At 42.7% G+C, this 18,999-nt stretch overlaps 1 protein-coding gene across 2 annotated transcripts in view; it reads left to right on the top strand.

Annotated features, from left to right (window-relative positions):
• Nucleotides 1–18,999, top strand: part of AFF3 (ALF transcription elongation factor 3) — a 753,993-nt gene that overhangs the window by 123,728 nt on the left and 611,266 nt on the right. The window contains exon 1 of one of the 2 annotated variants that reach the window (XM_069757527.1): nucleotides 1,782–1,901. The exons of the other annotated variant lie outside the window; for it this stretch is intronic. The gene's annotated coding sequence lies outside the window, so the exon portion shown is untranslated. Of the gene's footprint in view, nucleotides 1–1,781; nucleotides 1,902–18,999 lie in introns of those variants that run through there. 2 annotated transcript variants of the gene reach the window in all.

Genomic DNA, 18,999 nt, shown 5'->3' with positions numbered 1-18,999 from the left:
TATATATTGTACCCATAAATAAATATTATTATGAAAAAAACAAATTAAAGTTCACATTTTTGGTATCGCCGTGTCCTGAATGACCCGACCTATAAAACTGTCCCACTTGATAGCCTTTAGTGCACACCGTTAAAAAAAAAAATGAGCAAAAGACAATGCTTTATCTTCATACCGCAAAAAGTGGAATAAAACTTGATCAGCAAGACAAATATAAATAATATAGTACCGCTGAAACCGTCATCTTGTCCCGCAAAAATAAAGCTGCCATACAGGTCCATCAGCTGAAAAATAAGTTATAGCTCCCAGAATAAATCAATGCAAGAATAATTATTTTTTCTTATAAAATAGTTTTTATTGTGTAAAAGCGCCAAAACATGAAAAAACTATATAAATGTGGTATTACTGTAATGTTACTGATTCGAAGGGAAAAGCTGCCTTATCAATTTTACCATGCACGGAATGGCATTAAAAAAAGCCCCCAAAACACTTCCTGCATTGTTGTTTTTTTGTTTATTTTGCTTCCCAAAAACCCGAATAGAAAACGATAAAAAAATTGTCATGAGCCTGAAAATGGTACCAATAAAAACGTCAACTCATCCCGCAAAAAAGCCCTCACATGACTGTCTGGAGAAATATGTAAGAACATTATAGCTCTCAAAATATGGCAATGGTAAAAAGCGTCTTTTAGAAAGATATAAATCTGGTATCGCTGTAATTTTACTGACCCGAAGAATAAAGTCATCTAATCACTTATTCCTCTCGAAGAAAGTCGTAAAAAATAAATAAAACCAATTGATAGGCAGGCAGATGGGCATGGCTGATAGGTAGGCGGGCATGGCTGATAAACAGGTACGTGGGCCCGGCTGAAAGACAGGCGCACACGACTGATCTTTAGGACTGTTTAAGAAACAGATGTTGCACAGGCACCTCCATGTAGGTGGAGGTGACTTAAATAATAAGTGTCTCCCAGCCATTGGCTGGGGACACTTTAGGATGGTGCACGTGGCTCATTCAAGAAGGAAGTAGCTCACGTGTGCGCCTTAAGCACAGTGCCCGTGCATGTACCCCGAGCAGCAGCTGAGTAGAATGGAGGAGGAGCGGGATTTGAGCTGCAGCAGTCAGTTAGTCGGTGTCCCTGTCAGGGGAGATGGGCCGTGTGCAGGGACACCGACGCTACATTATGTCAGGCAATTCCTGTGGCCAATCAGACGCCACTTTACTCTCCCCGCCTTCTGACAAATTAGACATCCGGAGGAGGCGAGAGCTGTGGTTGTGGACAACTCCTTTAAACGCTTCTGTAATTCACATGTATATTATTACTATTATTTTAGCAGTTCTAATAGAAACTGTGGATAGTTAAACCTGTTCCATCTATATAGTATGATCTCAATTATGTATTGCTCCTAAGCAGTTTTGTAAATATGAATCTCATTAACATAGTAACATAGTAACATAGTTAGTAAGGCCGAAAAAAGACATTTGTCCATCCAGTTCAGCCTATATTCCATCATAATAAATCCCCCATTAAGATTTTGTTATATCCCATGCTTAAAGATATAATCCTGTTGATGTAAAAAAAAATCATGATTTGGTCTATGCATGGTATTTAATCCCTGGAGTATTTCCAGCTTAGTGCATGTTTTGCTGGAGAGATATCTGCAGCCTTCCTTCTCCATTCAGAAGTAGAGTAGTGCTGTTAGCGCATGTCACTGAACTGAGAGCAGCCAAGCAATATGCAGACTGTGTCAGTACTGGCTGTCCTATTTATATAAGTCCTCTCTGTTGTGTTATGCATGTGTGCTCACACAGCAAGACACTCAAAGGAAGGACTGTTAGCATCTTTAAGGCTTTCAGAAGCTGGATACATCATATCACAGGCTGTAAGGATCCCTTCATGTTTGGTAAGAGCGCATTTTTCATTGCTTGTTTTAGAAAACTGGAGGGATTTATCATTAGTGAGGAAATAAAAAGCACTGGGCTAGCACAGTCATCTGTCACTTGAAAGAGAAAGCTCACTGCCACAGCACACAGGCTCTCTTTCTGGATTTCTAGCAAACTTTTTTTTTAACCACTTAAAATAGTGCTGATAAGAAATACTGCAGCATTTAAAGAGTGGTACAATTTATTAACGGTGTATTAAATGCATCTATAAGCACCACTGTGTGGGGAGCATGCTCTTGGAGTGATGATTACACGCATCATAGGTATATTTTTTTGCACATAGCACATCTTTGGAATGAATTACCTGATGGCAAAAGTTCATAAGGCTTGTGGCTAATGTGTCTACTGCCAAAACAAGTGAATTAGAAAATAGATGATTGTGGGTGGCACTGGCTGCATGTGACAAGACGTGTGTCTTATGAAGAAATTGCTGTAGATGAAAGGGTATGGCAGATTTAATTAGGCAGTTTGACGATGGCGTGTCAGGTATAAAATAGGAGCAAGATGTAAAGTAAACATTCCCTTCTAATTAGCAATTGCTTGAGCAATTTGAGACATTCCGCAGGCAGCTGATTGCTGCCTTAACAGCTCCTTAACAATAAAGGAAGCTGACATAGCAGGTGTAAACAGAGACAGATTCTTCAAATGGCAAGCCTCAGAGGTTGCTTTCAAGGTGAAAGCCGATTATGATAACCATATCCATAAATACAAGATCATTACACCCTCACCCACTGCATCAATTGAGACACCTCTGCGTGATATATCTTATATATATTTATATATATATATATATATATATATATATATATATATATATATATATATGTTTTTACACGTGTTTCTGTCTGTGCACTTAAATATATTTGCAATGCACTATTAACACAGGTATAAAAGTGTTGCTTTCAAATCTAGAAATATATTGACATTGTATCATTTACATTGCTGCATAAATTGTAAGATTACAATACTGTAACATGGCTAAATGAGAAGAAGAGTGGGTACATATTGTTCAGTACAGTATCATATTCCCAGGAGAGTATCTTCACTGTGCTTTGCTAAGTGCTTGCCATTGATGTTTGTCTTCTCAAATATATATTACTTAAGTGTTTCCTGAGAAACTGGACAAATGCAGTGTACCCAAGAAAAGGATCAAGCTGATGGATTTATTGGTAAAGATTGCATTGCCCTGCAGAGTATGAAGTCAGCATAAAGGGCATCAGATACACACTCTTGCTGTTAAAGGAAATGTAGTGTATTCGTTTCTTCACTAATTAAAACGTAGTGTATTCTAATTTGTTTTATTTAACCCAGTACGTATGTACATGTTTGTAGGGACAGCTATCATGACTGAGCTACTGTTAACAGCCAAAAGACTGTAGATGTTTATTTACTTGTAGTGGAGAGTGTTGTGGGCATGCTCTTTAACATGTGCAGGGTTCATTGTACGAGGGTACCTTGCATTCTAATCCTGCCTGTGATAATAATGCAATAACTTCTGAAAAGTAATTTCTGCAGAACAAATGAAGTGTCTGGACATGAGACTCAAAATATAACCAAAATGTTTCATTTTTTTATTTTAAATATAAGGTCACATGGAAATTGTTGTCGTCACGTAATGCGGAATGTTCTGATGTGGATGGGGCCCCTATTGCCCCCGTCACAAGGGGGTAGAATGTGTTCCCTGCCTTGGCTGACACCAGATGCTCTAAATCCTGCCAAAAACAGGACAAGGCCTTTCTAATTTTTCTCTATGTCTTTAACCCCTTCAAGACCCAGCCTATTTTGACCTTAAAGACCTTGCCGTTTTTTGCAATTCTGACCAGTGTCCCTTTATGAGGTAATAACTCAGGAACGCTTCAACGGATCCTAGCGGTTCTGAGATTGTTTTTTCGTGACATATTGGGCTTCATGTTAGTGGTAAATTTAGGTCAATAAATTCTGCATTTATTTGTGATAAACACGGAAATTTGGCGAAAATTTTGAAAATTTCGCAATTTTCACATTTTGAATTTTTATTCTGTTAAACCAGAGAGATATGTGACACAAAATAGTTAATAAATAACATTTCCCACATGTTTACTTTACATCAGCACAATTTTGGAAACAAAATTTTTTTTTGTTAGGAAGTTATAAGGGTTAAAATTTGACCAGCGATTTGTCATTTTTACAACGAAATTTACAAAACCATTTTTTTTAGGGACCACCTCACATTTGAAGTCAGTTTGAGGGGTCTATATGGCTGAAAATACCCAAAAGTGACACCATTCTAAAAATTGCACCCCTCAAGGTACTCAAAACCACATTCAAGAAGTTTATTAACCCTTCAGGTGCTTCACAGCAGCAGAAGCAACATGGAAGGAAAAAATGAACATTTAACTTTTTAGTCACAAAAATTATCTTTTAGCAACAATTTTTTTATTTTCCCAATGGTAAAAGGAGAAACTGAACCACGAAAGTTGTTGTCCAATTTGTCCTGAGTACGCTGATACCTCATATGTGGGGGTAAACCACTGTTTGGGCGCACGGCAGGGCTTGGAAGGGAAGGAGCGCCATTTGACTTTTTGAATCAAAAATTGGCTCCACTCTTTAGCGGACACCATGTCACGTTTGGAGAGCCCCCGTGTGCCTAAAAATTGGAGCTCCCCCACAAATGACCCCATTTTGGAAACTAGACGCCCCAAGGAACTTATCTAGATGCATAGTGAGCACTTTGAACCCCCAGGTGCTTCACAAATTGATCCGTAAAAATGAAAAAGTACTTTTTTTTCCACAAAAAAATTCTTTTAGCCTCAATTTTTTCATTTTCACATGGGCAACAGGATAAAATGGATCCTAAAATGTGTTGGGCAATTTCTCCTGAGTACACCAATACCTCACATGTGGGGGTAAACCACTGTTTGGGCACATGGTAAGGCTCGGAAGGGAAGGAGCGCCATTTGACTTTTTGAATGAAAAATTATTTCCATCGTTAGCGGACACCATGTCGCGTTTGGATAGCTCCTGTGTGCCTAAACATTGGCGCTCCCCCACAAGTGACCCCATTTTGGAAACTAGACCCCCCAAGGAGCTTATTTAGATGCCTAGTGAGCACTTTAAACCCTCAGGTGCTTCACAAATTGATCTGTAAAAATGAAAAAGTACTTTTTTTTCACAAAAAAATTATTTTCGCCTCAATTTTTTCATTTTCACATGGACAGTATGATAAAATGGATCATAAAATTTGTTGGGCAATTTCTCCCGAGTACGCCGATACCTCATATGTGGGGGTAAACCACTGTTTGGGCACACGGCAGGGCTCGGAAGGGAAGGCGCGCCATTTGACTTTTTGAATGGAAAATTAGCTCCAATTGTTAGCGGACACCATGTCGCGTTTGGAGAGCCCCCTGTGTGCCTAAACATTGGAGCTCCCCCACAAGTGACCCCATTTTGGAAACTAGACCCCCCAAGGAACTTATCTAGATGCATATTGAGCACTTTAAACCCCCAGGTGCTTCACAGAAGTTTATAACGCAGAGCCATGAAAATAAAAAATAATTTTTCTTTCCTCAAAAATGATTTTTTAGCCTGGAATTTCCTATTTTGCCAAGGATAATGGGAGAAATTGGACCCCAAATATTGTTGTCCAGTTTGTCCTGAGTACGCTGATACCCCATATGTGGGGGTAAACCACTGTTTGGGCGCACGGCAGGGCTCGGAAGGGATGGCACGCCATTTGGCTTTTTAAATGGAAAATTAGCTCCAATCATTAGCGGACACCATGTCACGTTTGGAGAGCCCCTGTGTGCTTAAACATTGGAGATCCCCCAGAAATGACACCATTTTGGAAACTAGACCCCCAAAGGAACTAATCTAGATGTGTGGTGAGGACTTTGAACCCCCAAGTGCTTCACAGAAGTTTATAACGCAGAGCCATGAAAATAAAAAAAAAAATTATTTTCTCAAAAATGATCTTTTAGCCTGCAATTTTTTATTTTCCCAAGGGTAACAGGAGAAATTTGACCCCAAAAGTTGTTGTCCAGTTTCTCCTGAGTACGCTGATACCCCATATGTGGGGGTAAATCACTGTTTGGGCACATGCCGGGGCTCGGAAGTGAAGTAGTGACGTTTTGAAATGCAGACTTTGATGGAATGCTCTGTGGGCGTCACGTTGCGTTTGCAGAGCCCCTGATGTGGCTTAACAGTAGAAACCCCCCACAAGTGACCCCATTTTGGAAACTAGACCCCCAAAGGAACTTATCTAGATGTGTGGTGAGCACTTTGAACCCCCAAGTGCTTCATAGAAGTTTATAATGCAGAGCCGTGAAAATAATAAATACGTTTTCTTTCCTCAAAAATAATTATTTAGCCCAGAATTTTTTAATTTTCCCAAGGGTAACAGGAGAAATTTGACCCCAAAAGTTGTTGTCCAGTTTCTCCTGAGTACGGTGATACCCCATATGTGGGGGTAAACTACTGTTTGGGCACATGCCGGGGCTTGGAATTGAAGTAGTGACGTTTTGAAATGCAGACTTTGATGGAATGCTCTGCGGGCGTCACGTTGCGTTTGCAGAGCCCCTGATGTGCCTAAACAGTAGAAACCCCCCACAAGTGACCCCATTTTGGAAACTAGACCCTGAAAGGAACTTATCTAGATGTGTGGTGAGCACTTTGAACCCCCAAGTGCTTCATAGAAGTTTATAATGCAGAGCCGTGAAAATAATAAATACGTTTTCTTTCCTCAAAAATAATTATTTAGCCCAGAATTTTTTATTTTCCCAAGGGTTACAGGAGAAATTGGACCCCAAAAGTTGTTGTCCAGTTTCTCCTGAGTACGCTGATACCCCATATGTGGGGGTAAACCACTGTTTGGGCACACGTCGGGGCTCAGAAGGGAAGTAGTGACTTTTGAAATGCAGACTTTGATGGAATGGTCTGCGGGTGTCACGTTGCGTTTGCAGAGCCCCTGGTGTGCCTAAACAGTAGAGACCCCCCACAAGTGACCCCATTTTAGAAACTAGACCCCCCAAGGAACTTATCTAGATATGTGGTGAGCACTTTGAACCCCCAAGTGCTTCACAGACGTTTACAACGCAGAGCCGTGAAAATAAAAAATCATTTTTCTTTCCTCAAAAATTATGTTTTAGCAAGCATTTTTTTAGATTCACAAGGGTAACAGGAGAAATTGGACCCCAGTAATTGTTGCGCAGTTTGTCCTGAGTATGCTGGTACCCCATATGTGGGGGTAAACCACTGTTTGGGCACACGTCAGGGCTCGGAAGTGAGGGAGCACCATTTGACTTTTTGAATACGAGATTGGCTGGAATCAATGGTGGCGCCATGTTGCGTTTGGAGACCCCTGATGTGCCTAAACAGTGGAAACCCCTCAATTCTAACTCCAACACTAACCCCCCCACACCCCTAACCCTAATCCCAACTGTAGCCATAACCCTAATCACAACCCTAACCCCAACACACCCCTAACCACAACACTAACCCCAACACACCCCTAACCCTAACCACAACCCTAATTCCAACCCTAACCCTAAGGCTATGTGCCCACGTTGCGGATTCGTGTGAGATATTTCCGCACCATTTTTGAAAAATCTGCGGGTAAAAGGCACTGTGTTTTACCTGCGGATTTTCCGCGGATTTCCAGTGTTTTTTGTGCGGATTTCACCTGCGGATTCCTATTGAGGAACAGGTGTAAAACGCTGCGGAATCCGCACAAAGAATTGACATGCTGCGGAAAATACAATGCAGCGTTTCCGCGCGGTATTTTCCGCACCATGGGCACAGCGGATTTGGTTTTTCATATGTTTACATGGTACTGTAAACCTGATGGAACACTGCTGCGGATCCGCAGCCAAATCCGCACCGTGTGCACATAGCCTAATTCTAAAGGTATGTGCACACGCTGCGGATCCGCAGCAGTTTCCCATGAGTGTACAGTTCAATGTAAACCTATGGGAAACAAAAATCGCTGTACACATGCTGCGGAAAAACTGCACGGAAACGCAGCGGTTTACATTCCGCAGCATGTCACTTCTTTGTGCGGATTCCGCAGCGGTTTTACATCTGCTCCAATAGAAAATCGCAATTGTAAAACCGCAGTGAAATGCGCAGAAAAAAACGCGGTAAATCCGCCATAAATCCGCAGCGGTTTAGCACTGCGGATTTATCAAATCCGCAGCGGAAAAATCCGCAGAGGACCAGAATACGTGTGCACATTCCTAACCCTAGCCCTAGCCCTAACCCTACCCCTAACCCTAACCCTACCCCTACCCCTACCCCTAACCCTAACCCTACCCCTAACCCTACCCCTAACCCTAACCCTACCCCTACCCCTACCCCTACCCCTAACCCTAACCCTACCCCTAACCCTAACCCTACCCCTAACCCTACCCCTACCCCTAACCCTAACCCTACCCCTAACCCTATTCTAACATTAGTGGAAAAAAAAAATTTTCTTTATTTTTTTATTGTCCCTACCTATGGGGGTGACAAAGGGGGGGGGTCATTTATTATTTTTTTTATTTTGATCACTGAGATAGATTATATCTCAGTGATCAAAATGCACTTTGGAACGAATCTGCCGGCCGGCAGATTCGGCGGGCGCACTGCGCATGCGCCCGCCATTTTGGAAGATGGCGGCGCCCGGGAGAAGACGGACGGGACCACGGCTGGATCGGTAAGTATGATAGGGTGGGGGGGGACCACGGGGGGGGGGGGATCGGAGCACGGGGGGGGGGGATCGGAGCACGGGGGGGGAATCGGAGCGCGGGAGGGGTGGAACGGAGCGCGGGGGGCGTGGAACGGAGCACGGGGGGGCTGGAACGGAGCACGGGGGGTGGAACGGAGCACGGGGGGGGGGGGTGGATCGGAGTGCAGGGGGGGTGATTGGAGCACGGGGGGGTGATTGGAGCACGGGGGGAGCGGACACGAGCACGGGGGGGAGCGGAGCACTGGACGGAGGGGAGCCGGAGCAGTGTACCGGCCAGATCGGGGGGGTGGGGGGGCGATCGGAGGGGTGGGGTGGGGGCACACTAGTATTTCCAGCCATGGCCGATGATATTTCAGCATCGGCCATGGCTGGATTGTAATATTTCACCCGTTATAATGGGTGAAATATTACAAATCGCTCTGATTGGCAGTTTCACTTTCAACAGCCAATCAGAGCGATCGTAGCCACGAGGGGGTGAAGCCACCCCCCCTGGGCTAAACTACCACTCCCCCTGTCCCTGCAGATCGGGTGAAATGGGAGTTAACCCTTTCACCCGATCTGCAGGGACGCGATCTTTCCATGACGCCGCATAGGCGTCATGGGTCGGAATGGCACCGACTTTCATGACGCCTACGTGGCGTCAAAGGTCGGGAAGGGGTTAACAAATGACATGAGAAACATTTTGGGTTGTGGCAGTTTACTCATCATGGCCAGCATTTCACTAGGATTCCAGGAACGCCACACACTCTCCTGGGGCTCTACAGTATCGGGTCCCTTAGACTGGCATGTGAGGTCTGATGATAGTATTCTGGGTGAGCTCTGTGAGCGAGCAGCAGAGGTTGGGAACAGCTGCCCACCTTGACTAAGTAACTATCCTAGTGAGTCATTGATGGCAGCAAAAGATTGATGTATAGCTGCTGCATCCATTTGGGTTGTGTCAGGGGAGGAGCTGGAAGGTAGAGAAGGGGCATTGGTCCCATCCAGTGCAGACATAATATTCATTGGGGGCATGACCAAGACTTGTGGGGGTGTAGCACTTGTGGCACTGGCCAGGGGGGACACACTGGTTTGAGTGGGCTCTGGGTGTTTATAGTATGCAAATTGATTGTGGGGCAATAACAATGGGTACAATCCTGTCTTCAAGATTCATCAGTTTCTATATGCTGACAGGGGTCTCCACATGCATGACAGGTCTCAACTCAATCTTGGTTCTGATTCCTACATGCACAACATGTCCATCTTTCTTGGACAATATAATGGGTGGAATTAATCTGGGAGCAGCAGGGGATCAGTGCCATCTTTTTTACATACTTTTACATACAAAAACTTTTCACTATGTTTTTCCTTTTACTTGCCTCTGCTTACACATTTAGAGGTTTTCCACTATATCGCAGCCTGGCCTAACAAGCCAGCATAATTTAAATATCCTCTCTTCTCCTTCAATACACTTTTCCAAAAAACCTCTTTTAAGTCTGCCACCTGGTGGACTACCAGACGCTGAACAAAACGTACTCGTTTTCTGCACAAAAAGTACACAGAATTTGCTGAGGATATTGCCATCATGGCATAGGTTTTTTGATAGTCAGTAGATGGCGGTGAATGAGATAAAAACCTTCTACAGTGCACTATTTTGGTCTACCAGTTGCAGCGCGGTGCATTAGATCTAAGCGGTAGCAATTCAGCAACGCTTACCATCACCTGTTTATATACTTGAAGGGACAATTTTGGTCCAGTTTAACCATTTAGTTTATAAAACTAAAAATCGGATTGCATTTATACCAATTTAACCCTATAGTTGTGTTGCATTTTTTTTACCTGCTCCAATCGGATCACGATCGGACAGTAAAAAAATGGCAGCATGCTGCGATTCCATTCTGAATTCGAATTGCATACACCGATATAAGTCTATGGGTGTGTGAAACATCGCACTGCACTCGGATATTACCTGAGTGTAATGAGATTCCCGCCGATGCTGGCAATGGAGAAGATGGAGAAATGAATTTCTCTGTCTTCTCCGCAGCTGTGCTGCAATCCTTAAGCGAGAGAATCAGAGCACTGACATCCGGCTCACAGTCGCAGCAGAGGAAGAGCCAAGTGTCATTAGCATATTGCATCTGATACTGACCCCGGCCTTAGTCTAGGTCCCTGAATAATGGTAAAAGGGTGAACCTATTATAGCTTAGTTGAACCCAAAAAACTGTCATGGACTACATTTATTAGGTATTTTAGACACTCTCACTCAACAAGTGTGGTTTGGTGGAAAAGGGGGTGTATCTTCAAATTTGACAACATGCTCCAATTTTGGTACAACATATGGGCAAAAGCAAAACAAAGTGAAATGTCCTAAAATTATACAAAAAAAGTGTCCAATAATCCATCAAATTTTCATTCAGTGAGAGCCACCATGGCAAATTTAGCTCATGTTGAGACAGACTGTCTAGGCTAGGGGTGGGCAATTAATTTTCCCAAGGGCAACATGAGAGACCATGACTGTTGATGGCGGCTGAACCAATAAGCTGAAATTAATTCTGCTCAATATTAATATGAACATATTCTCTCAAATTATGTTATGTTAATTGTATCATTTAATATAGAGCAAAATTAGGTATGCTGACACCACCTTATATACCATATGAGTTTGGACACAGCCACTGTATGCCATTTGAGCCCAAACACAGCCCCTATATACTGTAAGAGCACAAACACAGATCCCTACATACATTATGAGCCCCACATATGCCTTCTATATACAGTATGAGCCCCTACATAGCCCCAGTATAGTGTGAGCCCCCACATAGCCCCTCTATATACAGTATGATTCCTCAAATAGCCCCTATATACAGTATAAACGCACACATAGCCTTCTATATACAGTTTGTGCCCCCCACATAGCACACTATTTACAGTCTGAGCCCCCACATAGCCCACTATAAACAGTATGAGCCCACCCGTAGCCTCTTAAATACAGTATGAGCCCCGACATAATCTGCAATATACAGTATAAGCCCTCACATAGCCTGCTAAATACAGTATGAGCCTCCACATAGCCTCCTAAATAAAATATGAGCTCCCATGTTGCCTCCTTTATACAGTATGAGCCCTCACATGAACTCCTATATACATGCAATCATCCCATACACATGTAAAAAAAAGAACAACTACCCACCTCTCTTATTTTCTCTCGGTGCTATACTCCTGTCTCTGTTGCATTAACTGTACACACAACAGATAAGATGAAGTGATGTCATCACGTCTCCTGGCTCAGTCGCAAAATTGGTGGAAGAAAGAGCCGTCCCAACTTCTTTGCCCTCCACCAACTTATTCACCACTGTCTGCATTCTAAGGGTACGTATAGCAGTGACCGCAGGTGGTGGCGGATGATTAGCGGGCTAGGGCATGGTACAGTCTGTGGGCCACAGTTTCAGCCATTAGGCTCTCTTGGTGCTCAGGCCAGAAAGGAGTAGCCAAAAGGACCGGATGTGACCTTCGTGCTGTGGTTTACCCAGCTCTGTGTAGTCCTAGTATACCTTGTATAAATTAGACAGGATTAGCAAATTACAGTACGTATTATTTTATTTAATGTAATAGTTATTGGAAAGTGAGCTTTGCTAGAGTAATTTCGTACCCTATCATGAACAATTTATCATTTTTATATAAGTTTTGGCATTTAGATTGGACAAGCTGGGAATGACAGCTGGGTGAACATAAGGCTAGAGATAGATGCACTGAAGACCTGCAGTGTTGGCGTTTGTTTCTTTGATACATATGGCTATTTTATAAGTGACCTGTTTGATATTTGTGTTTTCTATCTTTGTGATTTTATCAAATGAGAATACGGAAATAGGTTTCTACCTTGTTTCAAAATAACAAAAGTTTAAACGCCTTCTAGTGAAATGGTTTGCAAAAAAACATAACCAAAAACTACAAAAGAGCATACAAAGTGCCAAGATACAAGGAAGGAACCCTAGAGGGCAAGGGAGGAAAGTCATTGTTTTTCATCTTTATCGGGATATGCCTGGGTGCATAAGGTTTCTTAAGTCCGTTTTGGAAGATTGATAGTGATGGTGATAGAAATTCTACATAAGTTAAAAACATCTTAGGTCTACCTATTTTTTCCGGGATGACAAGGAAGAAAAGGTATTCCCATCTATAGGAAATGTTCTGTAAAGAAAGAATGATTATCAGTGTTTTTAAAGCATTGCAAAGTGTGACGGAAACATATAAGAAGAGAGTGATTTTCAGGCGTTAGAATACCTATCATAATCTGTCCGTTTTATTTAAAGAGGTTGTCTGGTTTTCTGTTACAAGTCTGCAGTCACTTTATGTGACTGCAGACTTCTGATTTTTACAACACACTCATCGCACTCTGTCACGATTCAGTGGTATCACTGCCGAGATCAGGCGGACACTATGGACATTTCTGGCTACATTCTGACTACATGTGTATTGAGAGGCTGAAAACATCTAGTCAGAATGTGGTCGGAAGTATGCAAATCACATACTCATAGTCATGTGACCACCTACTCTGGGTAGCAATACCACAGAATACTGGCAAATTCAGAATTGTCCCTACAGACTTTTAGCAGAAGACCAGACAAAGTGGTCAGCTCCAGATTGGCAATTTGTCTAACGATAATCTAGTAAAGTAACTTCTCAAAAGTTAACCTAGTGTCCCCTGAAAGGACCAACTTTCTAGAAAAGTTAAGCCCGAACGTCTCGGTTGTGGAATCCAGGTATGTAGGATCCCACAACACTCCGCAAGCGCTCTTGCAATGATGCTACCATTTGTTAACAGCTTAACCCCACTGTGACCTTAGACGTACTATCCCGTCGAGGTGCCCTGGGCTTATCTGACCCTGGACGGGATAGTACGTCATAGCGATCGGCAGCGCTCACGGGAAAAACGCCGCCGATCACGGCCGGGTGTCAGCTGCTTATCGCAGCTGACATCCGGCACTATGTGCCAGGAGCGGTCACGGACCGCCCCCGGCACATTAACCCCTGGCACACCGCGATCAAACATGATCGCGATGTGCCGGCGGTGCAGGGAAGCACCGCGCAGGGAGGGGGCTCCCTGCGGGCTTCCCTGAGCCCCCCGCAGCAATGCGATGTGATCGCGTTGCTGCGACGGTCTCCTCACCTCCCTCCCTGCTCGAGCCCCGGATCCAAGATGGCCGCGGATCCGGGTCCTGCAGGGAGGGAGGTGGCTTCACAGAGCCTGCTCAAAGCAGGCACTGTGAAGGCTGCAGCGCTGCATGTCAGATCAGTGATCTGACAGAGTGCTGTGCAAACTGTCAGATCACTGATCTGTGATTCCAAATGTGTAAATAAAAAATAATTCCAAAATAATGCAACAAAAATAAAAATATTATTCCCATAAATACATTTCTTCATCTAAATAAAAAAAAACAATAAAAGTATACATATTTAGTATCGCCGCGTCCGTAACGACCCGACCTATAAAACTGTCCCACTAGTTAACCCCTTCAGTAAACACCGTAAGAATTAAAAAAAAAAAACGAGGCAAAAAAACACGCTTTATTATTATACCGCCGAACAAAAAGTGGAATAACACGCGATCAAAAAGTTATAAATAACAGTTATAAATAACCATGGTACCGCTGCAAACGTCATCTTGTCCCACAAAAAACGAGCCACCATACAGCATCATCAGCAAAAAAATAAAAAAGTTATAGTCCTGAGAATAAAGCGATGCAAAAATAATTATTTTTTCTGTAAAATAGTTTTTATCGTATAAAAGCGCCAAAACATAAAAAAAGATATAAATGAGGTGTCGCTGTAATCGTACTGACCCGAAGAATAAAACTGCTTTATCAATTTTACCAAACGCTGAACGGTATAAACGCCTCCCCCAATAGAAATTCATGAATAGCTGGTTTTTGGTCATTCTTCCTCACAAAAATCGGAATAAAAAGCGATCAAAAAATGTCACGTGCCCGAAAATGTTTTCAATAAAAACGTCAACTCGTCTCGCAAAAAACAAGACCTCACATGACTCTGTGGACCAAAATATGGAAAAATTATAGCTCTCAAAATGTGGTATTGCAAAAAATATTTTTTGCAATAAAAAGCGTCTTTCAGTGTGTGACGGCTGCCAATCATAAAAATCCGCTAAAAAACCTATAAAAGTAAATCAAACCCCCCTTCATCACCCCCTTAGTTAGGGAAAAATAAAAAAAAATGTATTTATTTCTATTTTCCCATTAGGGTTAGGGCTAGGGTTAGGGTTAGGGTTAGGATTAGGGTTAGGGCTAGGGCTAGGGTTAGGGCTAGGGTTAGGGCTAGGGTTAGGGTTGGGGTTGGGGCTACAGTTAGGGTTGGGGCTAAAGTTAGGGTTTAGATTACATTTACAGTTGGGAATAGGGTTAGGGCTAGGGTTAGGGCTAGGGTTAGGGTTGGGGCTACAGTTAGGGTTGGGGCTAAAGTTACGGTTAGGGTTTAGATTACATTTACGGTTGGGAATAGGGTTGGGATTAGGGTTAGAGGTGTGTCAGGGTTAGAGGTGTGGTTAAGGTTACCGTTGGAATTAGGGTTAGGGGTGTGTTTAGATTAGGGTTTCAGTTATAATTGGGGGGTTTCCACTGTTTCGGCACATCAGGGGCTCTCCAAACACGACATGGCGTCCGATCTCAATTCCAGCCAATTCTGCGTTGAAAAAGTAAAACAGTGCTCCTTCCCTTCCGAGCTCTCCTGTGTGCCCAAACAGGGGTTTACCCCAACATATGGGGTATCAGCGTACTCAGGACAAATAGGACAACAACTTTTGTGGTCCAATTTCTCCTGTTACCCTTGGGAAAATACAAAACTGGGGTCTAAAAAATAATTTTTGTGGGAAAACAAAAAGATTTTTTATTTTCACGGCTCTTCATTATAAACTGTAGTGAAACACTTGGGGGTTCAAAGTTCTCACAACAAATCTAGATAAGTTCATTGAGGGGTCTAGTTTCCAATATGGAGTCACTTGTGGGGGGTTTCTACTGTTTAGGTACATTAGGGGCTCTGCAAACGCAATGTGATGCCTGCAGACCAATCCATCTAAGTCTGCATTCCAAATGATGTTCCTTCCCTTCCGAGCCCTCCCATGCGCCCAAACGGTGGTTCCCCCCCACTTATCGGGTATCAGCGTACTCAGGACAAATTGGACAACAACATTTAGGGTCCAATTTCTCCTGCCAACCTTGGAAAAATACAAAACTGGGGGCTAAAATATAATTTTTGTGGAAAAAAAATATTTTTTATTTGCACGGCTCTGCGTTATAAACTGTAGTGAAATACTTGGGGGTTCAAAGCTCTCACAACACATCAAGATGAGTTCCTTAGGGGGTCTACTTTCCAAAATGGTGTCACTTGTGGGGGGTTTCTACTGTTTAGGTACATTAGGGGCTCTGCAAACGCAATGTGACGTCTGCAGACCAATCCATCTAAGTCTGCATTCCAAATGATGCTCCTTCCCTTCCGAGCCCTCCCATGCGCCCAAACGGTGGTTCCCCCCCACTTATCGGGTATCAGCGTACTCAGGACAAATTGGACAACAACATTTAGGGTCCAATTTCTCCTGTTACCCTAGGGAAAATACAAAACTGGGGGTTAAAAAATAATTTTTGTGGGAAAAAAATTTTGTTTTATTTTTATGGCTCTGCATTATAAACTTCTGTGAAGCCCTTGGTGGGTCAAAGTGCTCACCACACATCCAGATAAGTTCCTTAGGGGGTCTACTTTCCAAAATGGTGTCACTTGTGGGGGGTTTCAATGTTTAGGCACATCAGTGGCTCTCCAAACGCAACATGGCGTCCCATCTCAATTCCTGTCAATTTTGCATTGAAAAGTCAAACGGCGCTCCTTCCCTTCCGAGCTCTCCCATGCGCCCAAACAGTGGTTTACTGCCACATATGGGGTATCAGCATACTCAGGACAAATTGGACAACAACTTTTGAGGTCCAATTTCTTCTCTTACCCTTGGAAAAATAAAAAATTGGGGGCAAAAATATAGTTTTTGTGAAAAAATATGATTTTTTATTTTTACGGTTCTGCATTATAAACTTCTGTGAAGCACTTGGTGGGTCAAAGTGCTCACCACACATCCAGATAAGTTCCTTAGGGGGTCTATTTTCCAAAATGGTGTCACTTGTGGGAGGTTTCAATGTTTAGGCACATCAGTGGCTCTCCAAACGCAACATGGCGTCCCATCTCAATTTCTGTCAATTTTGCATTGAAAAGTCAAACGGCGCTCCTTCCCTTCCGAGCTCTCCCATGCGCCCAAACAGTGGTTTACTGCCACATACGGGGTATCAGCGTACTCAGGACAAATTGGACAACAACTTTTGAGGTCCAATTTCTTCTCTTACCCTTGGAAAAATAAAAAATTGGGGGCAAAAATATAATTTTTGTGAAAAAATATGATTTTTTATTTTTACGGTTCTGCATTATAAACTTCTGTTTAGCACTTGGTGGGTCAAAGTGCTCACCACACATCCAGATAAGTTCCTTAGGGGGTCTACTTTCCAAAATGTTGTCACTTGTGGGGGGTTTCAATGTTTAGGCACATCAGTGGCTCTCCAAACGCAACATGGCGTCCCATCTCAATTTCTGTCAATTTTGCATTGAAAAGTCAAACGGCGCTCCTTCCCTTCCGAGCTCTTCCATGCGCCCAAACAGTGGTTTACTGCCACATATGGGGTATCAGCGTACTCAGGACAAATTGGACAACAACTTTTGGCGTCCATTTTCTCCTGTTACCCTTGGTAAAATAAAACAAATTGGAGCTGAAGTAAATTTTTTGTGTAAAAAAGTTAAATGTTCATTTTTATTTAAACATTCCAAAAATTCCTATTAAACACCTGAAGGGTTAATAAACTTCTTGAATGTGGTTTTGAGCACCTTGAGGGGTGTAGTTTTTAGAATGGTGTCACACTTGGGTATTTTCTATCATATAGACCCCTCAAAATGACTTCAAATGAGATGTGGTCCCTAAAAAAAAATGGTGTTGTAAAAATGAGAAATTGCTGGTCAACTTTTAACCCTTATAACTCCCTAACAAAAAAAAAATTTGGTTCCAAAATTATGCTGATGTAAAGGAGACATGTGGGAAATGTTACTTATTAAGTATTTTGTGTGACATATCTCTGTGATTTAATTGCATAAAAATTCAAAGTTTGAAAATTGCGAAATTTTCAAAATTTTCGCCAAATATCCATTTTTTTCACAAATAAACGCAGGTACTATCAAAGAAATTTTACCACTACCATGAAGTACAATATGTCACGAGAAATCACTGTCAGAATCACCAGGATCCGTTGAAGCGTTCCAGAGTTATAACCTCATAAAGGGACAGTGGTCAGAATTGTAAAAATTGGCCTGGTCATTGACGTGCAAACCACCCTTGGGGGTAAAGGGGTTAATCAAGAGTCACAGCAGTGCTGGGTTAGTGGAAAGAGTGATATCTCACTCTTTCATTGCAAGTGCGAACGTGGAGGGTTGTGCCATCCCCCTCTGAATACCGAAATCCCACAACCCAGTAGTTGGTGCCTGACCTTACTGGAAAATCGAGCCCTTTCAGGGGACATTAGGAGGATATTTGCTGCTAGATTATATTTAAACAAATTACCAATCTGGAGTTGTCACTGTTTTATTAAATAAAAAGAACAACCACAGATTGGTGATAGGTACTTTTCAAGGTGGAGAAGGTCTGTAAGATGGTTGAAAAGAGTATGCCACCCCTTAACAAAGGACTATAACATTGTATGGATCCCACTGTTATGCCTGCATTTTCATATGTTGCTAATCCCTGACCCTGTTACAGTAGAGATGATCTGGTTACCTAAGTTGCATTATTGTCCTGCAAAAGTCGCATTGATTCCTTGTATGTGCCAACGTAATGGTATGTGATGTCACGTTACGCCATGCTTTATGTGTTGTGTATCGTCATCTAAATATCATTGCCAGGTAGTTTTGTGCCCTTTTAGCTAGGTATCTTTCAGCAGTACTACATCTATGTTTGTTTAATGACATTCTCTGTGTTCTGTGATACAACAGATTTCAGACAAATGTGCGACCTGCATGTATGCTGTTCCACATGGAGGTGTGATTGACTGAAGATGTCACAGCTAGTGTTAGCAAGAAATATTTGGCTTAAGCAGGGTGTCACTGCATAGCAGATGTGAGGAGCTGATGATAGTAGTGAGGGGTTTTACACAGTGTTGTGTACGGAGTTATTAGTTTGATGACTGGGTCATGAATCAGGCAAGGATCAATGCAGCAAGTGTCCAGAAAGGCCGTACTGGGGGCCCACGGCACGTAAAGGGAGGCCGCCATGACGGGGTTACGTGGGACCTGGGGAG

The sequence above is a fragment of the Ranitomeya imitator genome, chromosome 3 (assembly GCF_032444005.1).
Source record: "Ranitomeya imitator isolate aRanImi1 chromosome 3, aRanImi1.pri, whole genome shotgun sequence".
In the NCBI taxonomy this organism is placed as follows: Eukaryota; Metazoa; Chordata; class Amphibia; order Anura; family Dendrobatidae; genus Ranitomeya; species Ranitomeya imitator.
Note: the sequence above shows the minus strand (reverse complement) of the source record. Positions and strands in the feature narration are given on the sequence as shown.